General features: G+C 40.7%; 1 long non-coding RNA gene across 2 annotated transcripts; it reads left to right on the forward strand.

Annotated features, from left to right (window-relative positions):
* The first annotated feature begins 107 nt into the window (after nt 1–107).
* On the forward strand, nt 108–7,841 carry LOC129348458 (uncharacterized). Of its 2 annotated transcripts, XR_008600986.1 has the most exons (6): nt 108–1,546; nt 3,013–6,391; nt 6,535–6,805; nt 6,949–7,219; nt 7,401–7,543; nt 7,730–7,841. It is a non-coding gene; the product is annotated as an uncharacterized LOC129348458 (long non-coding RNA). The 2 variants fall into 2 exon arrangements; XR_008600985.1 differs by lacking the exon at nt 7,730–7,841 and having other exon boundaries at nt 110–1,546; nt 7,401–7,592.
* The last annotated feature ends 4,659 nt before the right edge of the window (nt 7,842–12,500 follow it).

Below are 12,500 nucleotides of genomic sequence, written 5' to 3' on the forward strand. Positions count from 1 at the left end.
TTGGGCAAGACACTTTACCCACCTGGCGTCCAGTGCTGCTACTCACACTGGAGTATGAATGCGTGTGAATGTTGGTGGTGGTCGGAGGGGCCGTAGGCGCAGATTGTCAGCCACGCTTCCGCCAATCTGCCCCAGGGCAGCTGTGACCACAAACGTAGTTTACCACCGCCGAGTGAGAATGTGTGAGTGAATGAATAAAAATGATATAAATCTTCTTGGAATCGTCCACTTCCTGTTTGTCAAAGTGGCCTTCTACCTGGACAGGTTTTGTTGGAGCTCATGGAACAAACATTTTGGGTAAGTGCACTTTAATATGGATGGATGACACTGAATTAGAGTCTGTTTTAATGAGACTGAGTTAAGATGTGTAGCTCTGTCATTAAATAGGAAATTATTTCTCAGAATTCACAGACAAAAGTCTGAAATGTTTGCTAGGTTAGCGTCCCACATGTTCTTTGGCTCAGCTAAAGCTAACTCTCTCCAACCTCTGGATCTCTTGAGTTGCTTGTTGTTAAAATATCTTGCTAGAGGTGCTGAAGCTCAGAAAGTCTGAGATGTTTGTTCAGAATAAGCTCATTCTCAAGTCTTATCTGAACTGTCCTCTTTTGTTTGAACTTTCCCTGAACTTAGGAGTTAATGACAGAGCAGCACATCCAGACTCGGTCTCATTTATGTAGAGATTAAACTTCAGTGTCATTCATTGATGTTAAAGTGCAGTTTTTCAAATGTTTGTTGCACATGCTCCCGACCAAACCAGTCCAGGTGGAAGACGATGTGAAGAGAAAGCTCCAGAGGATGAATATCACACATTTACGTTGGAAATAAATGTCCTTTAATTAGACATTGTCATGCAAAAGTTGGATTTCCCCTTAATGATGTTCAAATCTTTGTTGAGTGTTTTGTTGATGTTGGTTTCTAAATGTTTTTTGACACTCGGCCCCAAAGATTAAAACCTTTTACGGCTCACAAGCTGCAACAAGTCACACATTATCAACTATCTTTCTGACTAAACTAAGATAAAAAAGTGAAAAACTGCCTGATTCCTGCATCATGAATGTAAATCTTTTTGGTTTTTATGACAGTAACCTGAATATATTTGGGTTTGACATTTTATAAACCATAACAAGAAATGAATTAGTGGAGAAAACAATCAACTGATTAATGGCCAAAGAAAATGTGTTTTCCAGCATATATGGCTGAATTACTCCAACATTACAAGATACATACAGTTTTAATTCAATTTATTTATATAACGCCAATTAGAGGTCAAATTGTCTCAAGACACTTTATTTTTATAGTAAGAAATTTAAACCTCTTGACTAATCCAATTTATATATTTATATTCTACCCAACATCCTGGACTAATGTCAGAATGTTTTTTCTTCTTTACAAGCTGCTCTGTGTCTTTGTTCAGGTTGAGAGGACTTTGGGTATTGAGGCTGCAAGATCCACCATCATCAGTGAGGTTCAGTACACCACGGTCAACCACGGAATGAGCATCGACCGGCGTCACGTCATGCTTCTTGCTGATCTTATGTCCTATAAGGTATGAAACATTGCTCTCTCTCCCTGTGTGCGTTCATGAGTGTGTGTGTGTGTGTGTGTGTGTGTGTGTGTGTGTGTGTGTGTGTGTGTGTGTGTGTGTGTGTGTGTGTGTGTGTGTGTGTGTGTGTGTGTGTGTGTGTGTGTGTGCGCGCGCTGGTACCAGGTTAGTATTTATTTACCATGCTATTTTAAGTTATGCCAGTTGGTTTTTCCTCCTTTTTTTGTCCTGAGAAGTCTACTAGTTTGAAGCTTGTTGTTGAGACTTTGAAATAAAAACCAAATGTTAAGTAAGGGCATGAGGAAAAGTTATGTTAAAAAAAAAGAACTGTGTGAAACAATAAATGTTAAACAGTGCAGCGAGTCTGTCCTCATTTCGGAATGTAGCCTAAATAGAGTCATAAATGGTGGGGATTACTGATAGTTAAGAGTCTCAGTTATTGTTGTTTTCAGTTGCTCTAATAGTGTGGACCGCATGATATTTTCTCTTTGATCCTCACAATTTTGGAATCCAGTCGGGGGCCGGATTGGACGGTTCGGCGGGCCGGATTCGGCCCGCGGGCCGCCAGTTGATGATCACTGCTCTATATAGTTAGCCCTCCTATTACTTTTGGGGTCAGTTTGACTCCATTCAATCTTTAAAGTCTCTAAATAAATGATTGACGTTTTTTTTTTTTTTTTGCTTCATATTTAATGACGTTTCTTAATTTGATGAGGACGACTGGGTAAACATAAAATGAACATGATGATATGTTTTCAATGTCCTGTACACATATTATACGCATCGGTGTCCTTTGTTTTAGCTGTATAAAACAGCTATCAACATTTTACACACATTTGTGTTGGTTATTTTGGATGATATTGAGGTCAGCACAATATGCACTTCTATAATCTTCCAAATGCTTCAAGGCCCTGCTGTAACACCCGTATGGCTCAACGTGTTACGCGGGTGACGCATGTACAGAGCTGGCCCCCCGACGCAGCGGCCCGGGTTCGATTCCCCGCTCGCGGCCCTTTGCTGCATGTCTTCCCCCAACTCTTCTCCCCTGTTTCCTGTCTCTATCTCACTGTGCCTAAATAAAGCCGATAAAAAGCCAAAAAAATAGCGTAAAAAAAAAAAAAAAAAGATTTGAATTTACTTTTGTAAATTTTACTTTGTTGTTAGTAAGTTGCTGCCACTTACAGCAGTGTTGACAGGCTTTTTTGAGAAAATGCAGTCATAGTCTGTTCATCACACCCGTGTTTAATTTGAATAAAGGATAAAAGAAGCACTATAATGCTTTGTATTTCTTGTTCCCATTTTACGCTCTGAACATAATGAACCATGATCTCAAAGCTGAGTGTGTGTGTGCCCAACAGTGATTTTTGTGTACTGCTACACCCTCACCTCTTCCTGTGTAATTCAGTAGCATTTGCCATTTATTGTCCTCTTGCACTGCTGTGACTGACACTTTGTTTTTTGCTCCATAGGACCAGACCTGCTGGGATCTGTACAGATGTCTCGATGAGGGTGGGAGTGGTTTCAGTAAAGGAGAGCTGGATCAGTCTACAAACACATTGTTGTAACCAGTGTGGGAAATCTTTCAGGCAGTCAAGTTATTTGAAACGTCATATGCTCATCCACACGGAAGAAATTAGTTTTTCACTGTGATATTTCCTCATGTTTGACAAAGTGGTTATTATCTAAACTGTGAAAAAAAAGCCCTCCTTAAACATTATTTAATCTAGTCTCATTTTCAAAAGAGGCCTGAGAACAACAGACATTCCAATAAACTACCCTTAGTTAGTAAAGTGAAACTAAATCAATCGTATTTTTAACTATTGTAACCAAACCTCCACTGCCATATTAGAACAGGATATGCTTTTATTTCTAAAACATTGCCAATGATTTTGACAAATCATTCTGTGGTTTTATTTGAGAAAGTTGTTGCCCCAGCATTGTCCTACAGGGGGCAGTTGTTTTAAAACTACATTTGTCTTCCATGTGTCACCATTTGCTTGCATATTTCATAAACATCACAATCACTAATTTCCAACTCTATACTGATGATATTTTCCTGGTTTTCTTAGCTGGCTGGAGATGAATTTTTGCATCCCTACCCTGATTTTCATTATCGAGGCTCGCTTTTTCCCCTAACATTCTCCCACAACGGGAGTGTTTGACCTTTAAAGTCACGGTTTCTTCTACTGACCGGCACCTTTGTGATTAATCCTTGCAGCTCTACTGCATGATCTACTGTTTGCTTTACCCCGTTAGTCATTCTCTACTAACACTGCAGTTTCTGCTGCTGCCGGTTTTCAACAAATTCCAGGAGAAGAACATACATTACTCCCATTCACGTCTCCCTGTGATTTACTATTGATTTAGCTGATTTAGCTTTAAAGCACAGCATGCTCCCCTTCTGTCTTCCGTTAGGCTCTGCTAAGCCTCCTGCTGCTGAAGCTTCTTACCTGAGCATTGGTTTGGAAAAATAAGTAAATAAAGTCCAAGGACTCACCTATGTGGGCCCCTCAAAATTTTTCATTATCACTCCCTGTTTTACCTCTGCTATTTTTTTCGTCATGTTTTTTTAATGATTTATTCAGTGTTATTGTATAACTTTGTTTTTCAAAGCGGTGTCAATGTTTTAAAGCTTTATACCCATGGGAGATGACTTTTAATGTGTTTTTCATCCCACCAAACAGAGGTGGGATATTTGCATGCATTGCACTTATCAGCCAGGAATAGAGCTAAAGATGAAATAACCCAGGTTTGACTCCTCTCTCAGTAAAAAGTATTTTTTCTGTACAAACTGTCTCTTAATGTTAAATGAATGCATTTAACTTGCATATGAACTGTTCCATCAGTCGCTTTGGTTTGACATCAAACAAACAGTTTATTGCCATTTCAAAATGAATGCATCCCTTTCCATTTGACAAACAAAGGAAGTTTTTCTCTCAGCAAAATATAGGCTTTGTTATAATAATAATAATAATAATAATAATAATAATAATAATAATAATAATGATCAACCCAAGAGCTGAATAACAGGTGGAGAAGGATTTAACAATGCAGAAAAATCTACAAAAAGAAACAAAAACAAAAAAACCAAGGAGGACAAGCACAAATTCTTTGGACTTGCTTGGTAACCAACTACAGAGCAGGTGGTGGGATAGTAGGCTGAAGCCTGGAGGCTGAAATCACCAAAATGTGGGCAGAAAAAAACACATGCGCTGAAAGCTATCCCTGTCAGGAGCAGAAAAGTGTTCATGATAACTTACAATACATAATTACTCATAATTCAATTCACAATGTGGCAACATGTAACAAGAACGTACAGATGATATCCTTTCATTATTTAGCAAACACTGGCGGTGAAGGATAAAAGGCATAACATACAAAAGAGTACTAGACAAACAAAGAGTGACAAGTATTCTGGTGAGATGAGCCTCGAGCCAGAAGTAGTGTGCATGATAACTGTCTTCCATTCAGTTAAGTGTTGGGTTGAATATGAAAAGGCTGTTGTAGGAGTATGTTTTGTTCAGCTTATTAAAACTCATCTTGGTCAAACACACATCCAGCTCTCAGGCTTTTCTGCCTATTTCTTGCATTGTCTTAATTCCTGATTCCCTTTGAATATAAAGATAACAGCACGATCTCTAGGTTTAAACTAATCTACACCGATGTCCAGGCAGTAGTCTGTGTTTTTTAGCCATGCATTCAATACGATTCTATGGATTAAAATGTGGCTCTTTCAGTCGCTCCATTTTGGTCTTGTCTGAAATCCCATTGGATAGATTGTCCAGTGAAATTTTGTAAAAGCATTTATGGTTCCCAGAGGATGATTCCAAAAAAACTGTGGTGATTCTTTGTGCCAACAGTAGTTTGGAAAATTGGCCTCTGAATGAAATAAGCTTGGGCAAACCTAAGCTTCCATGTAGCTCCATCATCAAAGCAAAATGTGAATTTCTCAAATACTTGTATGTTAAGAACTTTGAGTGTTTTGACAAAAATATGGCAAATTATGAGGACAAAAATATTTAAATCTGAATACAAACTGGCACTGCATTGAACCATCAAAAACAAATGTAGAAAATATATGATCTGTCATTTCTGGGACACGCTAACAACCATGAGAAATGTCAGGGTAAGCTTATTATCATGCTGATGTTAGTATGTACAGTAGTGATGAAAAGCTTACATACACTTGTAAAGACCGTGCATATTGTGGCAATCTTGAATTTTCAGTGACTGCTATAGCTCTTAATTTTCTATGCTGGAATGAACGAAGCACGTGTCTTTGTCCCAAAAAACATTCATGCATGTTGGTTCTTGTGGATGATTATCTCCACATTCTTCAGGAAAACCTCAAATCATCAGCCAGAAGGAGTCTTGGATGGAGTTAAGTGATCCAACAAGACAATGACCAAAAACATGGTAAAGGAATGGTTAAATCAGGCAAGAATTAAGGTTTTAGACTGGTTTTAACTCCTGACTTTAACCCCATTGAGAACCTGTGGACTGTGCTGAAGAAACAAGTTTTTTCTTCTTTGCATTTAGCCACACTTTAATCTGTGATTAAAACTTTCTACTGTGTCTCTCTGCTTCCTGACTGTTCCACCTGCCTGCAGTCTGATTGCAGCAATGAGAATCAGCTGCCGTAATTGGCTCACACCAGTCACCTGTTTGCAATTCCACCTCCCAGCATATAAGCCGGCTCTGTCATTCACTCCCTGCTCCACCACGGACGCGCACATCCTGCGTCGACTCGTGACCACCAGAGCTTCTTGGACACGACTCTGCCCTCGTGCCCCTGCCGGTTCCTGTATGGGTTTCCTACCTACCCCTTCAGCTGAGTTTCTTCCCGTGGTAAGTATCCGGTTTTGATGGATTAGTTTAGGTTATTCATTTATGGTTTTCTTAAATTTCCCCTCTGTTGTTAGTTTAGAGTCTTTGTTGAATTCTGTAGTCTTGTCTGTTTTCCTAATCAGATTTTGCTTGTCCGCTTTCAGCCCTTCCTCCCTGACTGTTCCACCTGCCTGCAGTCTGATTGCAGCAATGAGAATCAGCTGCCGTAATTGGCTCACACCAGTCACCTGTTTGCAATTCCACCTCCCAGCATATAAGCCAGCTCTGTCATTCACTCCCTGCTCCACCGTGGACGCGCACATCCTGCGTCGACTCGTGACCACCAGAGCTTCTTGGGCACGACTCTGCCCTCGTGCCCCTGCCGGTTCCTGTATGGGTTTCCTACCTACCCCTTCGGCTGAGTTTCTTCCCGGTGTAAGTATCCGGTTTTGATGGATTAGTTTAGGTTATTCATTTATGGTTTTCTTAAATTTCCCCTCTGTTGTTAGTTTAGAGTCTTTGTTGAATTTTGTAGTCTTGTCTGTTTTCCTAATCAGATTTTGCTTGTCCGCTTTCAGCCCTTCCTCCCTGACTGTTCCACCTGCCTGCAGTCTGATTGCAGCAATGAGAATCAGCTGCCGTAATTGGCTCACACCAGTCACCTGTTTGCAATTCCACCTCCCAGCATATAAGCCGGCTCTGTCATTCACTCCCTGCTCCACCACGGACGCGCACATCCTGCGTCGACTCGTGACCACCAGAGCTTCTTGGACACGACGCTGCCCTCGTGCCCCTGCCGGTTCCCGTTTGGGTTTCCTACCTACCCCTTCAGCTGAGTTTCTTCCCGTGGTAAGTATCCGGTTTTGATGGATTAGTTTAGGTTATTCATGTATAAATCCTCATAAACGTTTAAAACCCACACAGGTGAATTTCCTCATGGATAAAATGCAGTGCTTCATATACATGCACTAGTGTGTGGCTTTCAGCTTTCTATACTTCAACACATTTTTTTGATGTTTTCCTCCCCCAGACCATCTGCTACAAAGCATTACCGGGTAACAAATACACCTGATGAAGATCAGAAATATTCAAGCAGAAACCTTCAGCTTCCACGAAGGTGGAAATCATTCTGCCATGAAGACCTAACAACCTTCAAAGACAATTTGAAAATGGGTAAGAAATGAAAGCACACACTGTTTAGTCTAGACCATCATTTCTGCTGACATCTGTGCTTTTAGATTCTATCAAGGGGAGGGGGGGGGGGGGGAACTGATAAAAGTGTAGTCTGCGTAAAATAAATCACCTGCTTAAGCGTGACTGGCTGGATTTTGAACTGACCTACTGATGAATGTTTCAAAGGCGACACGGACCTTCCTGGAGGATGTTGCACAAGGAGTTTTGTCATTGTTGCCGCATTCTGGTGTCGACTCGACTCGACTCCATTCCACTCGACTCCATTTGACTGCATTGATTGCCTTTTGTATTTATAGATTATTGTGAGAAATTGCAAGAATTGATTCTTTTTTTTTTTTTAATGTTTTGTACAAGTTTGTTGTCAATAAAAACAAAAACCTTTATTGAAAAAATTGTTTGGATTGTGAACCATTGTCACAGGAAGAACCTCAGTCACTGCAACTTGGTTCTCTGTTATTGTTGCAGGAAGAACGTCGGTCGCTGCCACTTGGTTCTCTGTTATTGTTGCAGGAAGAACGTCGGTCGCTGCCACTTGGTTCTCTGTTATTGTTGCAGGAAGAACGTCGGTCGCTGCCACTTGGTTCTCTGTTATTGTTGCAGGAAGAACGTCGGTCGCTGCCACTTTGTTCTCTGTTATTGTTGCAGGAAGAACGTCGGTCGCTGCCACTTTGTTCTCTGTTATTGTTGCAGGAAGAACGTCGGTCGCTGCCACTTTGTTCTCTGTTATTGTTGCAGGAAGAACGTCGGTCGCTGCCACTTGGTTCTCTGTTATTGTTGCAGGAAGAACGTCGGTCGCTGCCACTTTGTTCTCTGTTATTGTTGCAGGAAGAACGTCGGTCGCTGCCACTTTGTTCTCTGTTATTGTTGCAGGAAGAACGTCGGCCGCTGCCACTTTGTTCTCTGTTATTGTTGCAGGAAGAACGTCGGCCGCTGCCACTTTGTTCTCTGTTATTGTTGCAGGAAGAACGTCGGTCGCTGCCACTTTGTTCTCTGTTATTGTTGCAGGAAGAACGTCGGTCGCTGCCACTTTGTTCTCTGTTATTGCTGCAGGAAGAACGTCGGCCGCTGCCACTTTGTTCTCTGTTATTGCTGCAGGAAGAACGTCGGCCGCTGCCACTTTGTTCTCTGTTATTGTTGCAGGAAGCACGTCGGCCGCTGCCACTTTGTTCTCTGTTATTGTTGCAGGAAGCACGTCGGCCGCTGCCACTTTGTTCTCTGTTATTGTTGCAGGAAGCACGTCGGCCGCTGCCACTTTGTTCTCTGTTATTGTTGCAGGAAGCACGTCGGTCGCTGCCACTTTGTTCTCTGTTATTGTTGCAGGGGGAAGCACGTCGGCCGCTGCCACTTTGTTATTGTTGCAGGAAGCACGTCGGCCGCTGCCACTTTGTTCTCTGTTATTGTTGCAGGAAGCACGTCGGCCGCTGCCACTTTTGTTCTCTGTTATTGTTGCAGGAAGCACGTCGGTCGCTGCCACTTTGTTCTCTGTTATTGTTGCAGGAAGCTGCGAAAGCGCTGCGAAGCGCTGCGAAGCGCTGCGAGCGCTGCGAAGCGCTGCGAAGCGCTGCGAAGCGCTGCGAAGCGCTGCGAAGCGCTGCGAAGCGCTGCGAAGCTCAACTCAACTCAACTCAACTCAACTCAACTCAACTCAACTCAACTCAACTCAACTCAACTCAACTCAACTCAACTCAACTCAACTCAACTCAACTCAACTCAACTCAACTCAACTCAACTCAACTCAACTCAACTCAACTCAACTCAACTCAACTCAACTCAACTCAACTCAACTCAACTCAACTCAACTCAACTCAACTCAACTCAACTCAACTCAACTCAACTCAACTCAACTCAACTCAACTCAACTCAACTCAACTCAACTCAACTCAACTCAACTCAACTCAACTCAACTCAACTCAACTCAACTCAACTCAACTCAACTCAACTCAACTCAACTCAACTCAACTCAACTAACTCAACTCAACTCAACTCAACTCAACTCAACTCAACTCAACTCAACTCAACTCAACTCAACTCAACTCAACTCAACTCAACTCAACTCAACTCAACTCAACTCAACTCAACTCAACTCAACTCAACTCAACTCAACTCAACTCAACTCAACTCAACTCAACTCAACTCAACTCAACTCAACTCAACTCAACTCAACTCAACTCAACTCAACTCAACTCAACTCAACTCAACTCAACTCAACTCAACTCAACTCAACTCAACTCAACTCAACTCAACTCAACTCAACTCAACTCAACTCAACTCAACTCAACTCAACTCAACTCAACTCAACTCAACTCAACTCAACTCAACTCAACTCAACTCAACTCAACTCAACTCAACTCAACTCAACTCAACTCAACTCAACTCAACTCAACTCAACTCAACTCAACTCAACTCAACTCAACTCAACTCAACTCAACTCAACTCAACTCAACTCAACTCAACTCAACTCAACTCAACTCAACTCAACTCAACTCAACTCAACTCAACTCAACTCAACTCAACTCAACTCAACTCAACTCAACTCAACTCAACTCAACTCAACTCAACTCAACTCAACTCAACTCAACTCAACTCAACTCAACTCAACTCAACTCAACTCAACTCAACTCAACTCAACTCAACTCAACTCAACTCAACTCAACTCAACTCAACTCAACTCAACTCAACTCAACTCAACTCAACTCAACTCAACTCAACTCAACTCAACTCAACTCAACTCAACTCAACTCAACTCAACTCAACTCAACTCAACTCAACTCAACTCAACTCAACTCAACTCAACTCAACTCAACTCAACTCAACTCAACTCAACTCAACTCAACTCAACTCAACTCAACTCAACTCAACTCAACTCAACTCAACTCAACTCAACTCAACTCAACTCAACTCAACTCAACTCAACTCAACTCAACTCAACTCAACTCAACTCAACTCAACTCAACTCAACTCAACTCAACTCAACTCAACTCAACTCAACTCAACTCAACTCAACTCAACTCAACTCAACTCAACTCAACTCAACTCAACTCAACTCAACTCAACTCAACTCAACTCAACTCAACTCAACTCAACTCAACTCAACTCAACTCAACTCAACTCAACTCAACTCAACTCAACTCAACTCAACTCAACTCAACTCAACTCAACTCAACTCAACTCAACTCAACTCAACTCAACTCAACTCAACTCAACTCAACTCAACTCAACTCAACTCAACTCAACTCAACTCAACTCAACTCAACTCAACTCAACTCAACTCAACTCAACTCAACTCAACTCAACTCAACTCAACAATAGAAACTCAACTCAACTCAACTCAACTCAACTCAACTCAACAATAGAAACTCAACTCAACTCAACTCAACTCAACTCAACTCAACAATAGAAACTCAACTCAACTCAACTCAACTCAACTCAACAATAGAAACTCAACTCAACTCAACTCAACTCAACTCAACTCAACAATAGAAACTCAACTCAACTCAACTCAACTCAACTCAACAATAGAAACTCAACTCAACTCAACTCAACTCAACTCAACTCAACAATAGAAACTCAACTCAACTCAACTCAACTCAACTCAACTCAACAATAGAAACTCAACTCAACTCAACTCAACTCAACTCAACTCAACAATAGAAACTCAACTCAACTCAACTCAACTCAACTCAACTCAACAATAGAAACTCTATGGTAAACAAAGAATCACTAGACAAGAGGTGCCTGTATAGCTCAGTGCATTTAGCGAGTGACCCATGTACTGGGGCCGGTTGCTGCTGGCCCGGGTTCAATTCCCGCTTGTGGCCTTTTGCTGCATGTCTTCCCTTGACTCTTCTCCCGTTTCCTGTCTCTCTCACTGCAGCTGTCTAATGAAATGCCAACAAAAACCTTTTTTTTTTAAAAAGGAATCACTAGACAAACCATCAATACCACTGCCTTTCATATTAAAACTTGCCACAGTCTAACAATATTAAAAATCATTTGCTGACTACAAATGCTCAACTGATTTTATTATTGTCTACAAACAAGTAACCTGAAGTGCAATTAATACCAGTGTTTAATTTACTAAGAAACTCTCTTCCCATCACACTCAAAAGTGTTCCTGCAAGAATCACAAACTATGTTCCACATCTAATCCTACTTTTCTAATGTAAGCTTGTTCAAAAAATGATTTAATTATGGGGTGTCTGAAACTCCTACAGTGATTAATTTAGAACTTGAAATACTAACATTATCAGTGAAACATACAGCAGAAAGTATAGCTCCTTTATCAATTAATATCTTCAATTTAAATAATGATGCACTGCATTTTACAAAATATTTTGCTCTCGTATTGATAGGCATACCTTGTAATATATTTTACCAATTGATCTTCTTTTTCTATTTATCCTGCCCTCAATTTACTCTGTAGAAGTTTCATTTTCTCATGATGAACCACAAATAAATTAGTTATTTATATAATTTCCTTAAACTACAGAGGTTAAAAGTTTAACACTATTTACTACAGAGGCATTAATTTATTTAATATAGTTAACTTTTAACATTATCATTCATTTAAATCCACAGCAGCTGAAATTTTCGTTTCTCAGTATTGAGCACAGCAATACCAAACCATTACATGCTGAAGTCATGTCAAAGAAAAGATCCATTTTATTTAAAAAAAATTTTTTTTTGAATTGATCCCTTTCCTTTTTAATACTGTTCATATTAGATTTTCAATAGAGGAATGTTAAACTCTAGACTTTACTAAGTTGAAAACATTCCATTCTACTGATTAGCTCCTAGGTGCTCTGCAGTCTCTGGCCCAGTGTCTCATTCTCCTACATTTCCACCATTGTCTGCATTTCTGCACTGTTCAGGAAACAGCCTTCTGACAAAAACGACACTGTGGCTGATCTGTGACCTGAAACATTTATTCAACCTT

The sequence above is a fragment of the Amphiprion ocellaris genome, unplaced genomic scaffold, assembly GCF_022539595.1.
Source record: "Amphiprion ocellaris isolate individual 3 ecotype Okinawa unplaced genomic scaffold, ASM2253959v1 Aocel_unscaffolded229, whole genome shotgun sequence".
NCBI classification, from domain to species: Eukaryota; Metazoa; Chordata; class Actinopteri; family Pomacentridae; genus Amphiprion; species Amphiprion ocellaris.